The sequence below is a fragment of the Eulemur rufifrons genome, chromosome 8, assembly GCF_041146395.1.
Source record: "Eulemur rufifrons isolate Redbay chromosome 8, OSU_ERuf_1, whole genome shotgun sequence".
Taxonomy (NCBI): domain Eukaryota; kingdom Metazoa; phylum Chordata; class Mammalia; order Primates; family Lemuridae; genus Eulemur; species Eulemur rufifrons.
In genome coordinates this window covers 29101614-29105124 of record NC_090990.1, presented here as the reverse complement: position 1 = coordinate 29105124, position 3511 = coordinate 29101614, and positions in this window count along the sequence as shown.

Below are 3511 nucleotides of genomic sequence, written 5' to 3'. Positions count from 1 at the left end.
GCACGCAGAGGGCGGGGCGGGCCCTGGAGGGCGCGGGGCGGAGCCCGACTGCGCAAGCGCAGGTGGACGCCGCCGCGGGACTGGGGCTCGGCTGGGCAGTGCTGCGGGCTCCTTAGGCTGGGCGGATTGCGGTGTCTCAGCCTCTCGGCTTCTGTCCCAGTGGTGGTCCGAGCTTCCTCTCTTGAGGGGGAAGGAGGCCGTTTTGTGACTCACGCCTGGCAAATCCGTCGCCTGGCTTCGGTTGCCCCGCAGCAGCCCTCTGCAGTTCTGGTCGTCCCCGTTCCATCCCGGCTGCCAGAGCTCCCACCTGATGGTCTCACACGTGCGACCTGGGAGCCCTCGGCGGTTGCCCCCGAGCTTGTCCCTCCCGCCCGGCGGAGGGACACCGGCAGTGTTGCCAGGCTCCTAAGAGGCAAGTCCAAGAGGGCCGCTCTTTCTTCCCCACATCTGCCCTGACGGCGGCTGCTTTGGGTGGACGAGGGTCCTGAGAAGTTCAGTTTGGTCCAGCTGACAGACACCGAGCACCGACTCTATGCCACCCTCTGTGCTGGACACCAAGGGTCCCTGTCCTTGGACTGACCGTGTAGTGAGGCAAACTGATGAGCTCCATACGCTTCATCATGGTCGTTACAGGTGCTGGCTGCTGAAATGCCTGGTGCCCGGGGAGTGAGTGCCAGCGGGGGACTGACCAACTGGCAGGGCTTGGGGGTTCAGGCAGGGAAGTCTTCCCTGAAAAAGTGACTTTGCAGCTGAGACCTAAATTGACTCCCACAGATAGGGAAGGGAGAGATGAAAATAAGAAAGTGAGGCTGAATGAAAAGCCTAAAGGCAAAGAGGCCTGGAAGAGCCTGGGACAGCTGAATTCGAAGGTCAGTGTAGCTGAGTGGAGAGCGCTAAGGAAGAGATCAGTGTGAGATCAGGGTGGAGAGGGTGGCAGGGCCATGCCAGGCAGAGCATTATAGACCAAGTTAAGCATTTTCTTTCTCCTAAGAATAGTGGAAAGCCATAGAAACTTTTGAGGAGAGAGTCTTGTCTTTCTTTTAAATAGTGAATATATATGCACATGGTTAATTTTTTTGCCCCAAACATTACACAAGGGTATCCATGGAAGTAAGTCTCTCTGCTCTGTACCCAGTATTCCTGTTTTCTTCCCTAGAAGCAATTTGCCCCAAGTTCTTTTTTTTTTTTTTTTTTTTCTTTTTCTTAGACAGTCTTCCTCTGTTGCCGTAGCTAGAGTGTTGTGGTATCAGCCTAGCTCACAGCAACCTCAAACTCCTGGGCTCACGGGATCCTCTTGCCTCAGCTTCCCAAGTAGCTGGGACTACAGACATGAGCCATGATGCCACCCAGCTAATTTTTTTCTATTTTTAGTAGAGACAGGGTCTTACTCTTACTGAGGCTGATCTTGAACTCCTGACCTCAAGTGATCTTCCCACCTTAGCCTCCCAGAGTGCTGTGTTGGGATTACAGGCGTAAGCTGCCCCAAGTTCTTACCTGTCTTCACTGAAGGAGTTAAAGGTATGACATGATCAGATTTGTGTTTCAGGAAAATCACTCCAACATGGATCCCAAGAAACCAGGTAGGAAGGCTCCTGCAGTGGTCTCTTTTTGAGGCTTCTGGTTCCTTCCAAATCCAGATCACCACTTCTACCCTGACATCCTGCCCAAGCTGCCCTCAGCTGTAAATCTGAAAAACATTTGGGATGTCTTTGAAGGTGCTCTACTACACCTTCTTCCAAGAAGCATTTGATGTTTGTCAAAGTGCCTGGGACATAATAGACACTGAGAACATACTTGCTGAAGCAATGGAGATGCTGTAGGAGATACACAGTGGGCCATTCACCCCGTCATTCTTCTGGATGACCACTTGACCTTTTTTCTCCTTCCTCAAACCCCTGCCATCTTCCCCATATTCTGTCTCCACTGATGGTCTTGCCTCCCATTTCACAGAGAAAATACAAGCCGTCAAGAGAACCTAGGTATTCATCAACCTACTTGTATCTGTGCACACAAGCTCTGCCTTTTCTCCTGTTACTGTGGATAAACTGCCCATGTTCCTAGAGGTCAACCTCCTCATTGCTTTGAGTGCCATATCCTTTCATCCACTCAACAATGTCTAGCAGTTCTCCCCACCTCCACCGTCAGTTTTTCCCTCTCTACTAGATTAGCGTGATGCAAACATGCTACAGTTTCTCCCATCTTCAGACAAAAACCCTCTCTCGATTCTGTATCGTTCTCTACCTACCCCTCCATTTCTCTGTGTTGCTTCTCAGCACAACTCCTAAAATTGCTGTTTATACTTGCTGTCTCCAATTTCTTCCCTCTCTCTTGAACTCATTCCAATCAGGCTACTGCTCATGTAATTCCACCGAAACTTCTCTTGTCAAAAATGAGCCTCTGTGTTCTCAGACCTCTTCACTATACATCAGCCTAGACTCTAATCTCTAATGTTTGTTCACCAGTCCCAGATAAAGACAGCAGTGCAGCTGTATGTGCATGGCGCGGATGCACACGTGTGTGTGTGTGTGTGTGTGTGCGCGCGCGTATGTGTGTGTTTGCATATTTGGGCTGTTCCTCGCCCCACCTTGGGCTCCCTCAGTCTCCCTATGGGCTTCTGGGTGCAGCCATACTGCCCTCAGAGCCTCCAAACTGACCATTTCCCGAACAGCACAGGTGGTCATTTCCTCCTTGGAACATGTTCTTTACTTGGCTTGTAGGAAGCCACTTTCTCTCAGTTTTTCCCTATTTCACAAGCTTCTCCTCCTGGGTCTCGCTTCCTCTATCCCCTTCGTTTTCCTCTTCCTCACCTGTAAACATTGCTGTGCCCCAAGGCTCAGTCCTAGGATCTCTTCTCTGTCTACAGTCATTCTCTAGATGACCTCATTCAGACTCTAAATACTAAATACCATCTGTCATCTGCTATCTCCCAAATTTATATTCCCAGCCTGGACTTCTCTCCTGAACTCCAAGTGCACTTCTGAGCACAGGTCCTGAGGTCAGCCAGGCGCCTTGCCTTCGGGTGGGACAAACCTGTGGACGCCATTCATGCTCTACGGCGCCCCACGGAATCTACCTGAGGCGAACTTTCTGGAAAGGGCCAGGTGGTCTCTATTGCAACTACTCTACTCTGCCTTCATAGCGCAGAGGCAGATAATATATAAAGGAAATATATGTGACTTATTCTAATGAAACTATGGCTGTGTTCCACTAAAACTCTTATTCACAGAAACACAGATTTGGTCTGAAGGCCACAGTCTCCCAACCCCTGGGCTAAACACACATCTTTGTCTAGCTTCTTCCCTGCCCTGTGCTCGGCTCTGTCCTTATAGGCCTCACGGAGAGCGTGCCTCGGTCATTCCCTTGCCCGAGAGCCCCATCCTGGGCTCTGCTCCCAGGGAACCCAGCCTAAGACAGGGCGCCTCCCACGTGTCCCACGGCGCCTGATGCTTACCCTGCGGTGCTGATCTCAGCGTGCTGAGGTTGCCTGTTTACTTCCTGGTCTCTTCCACAC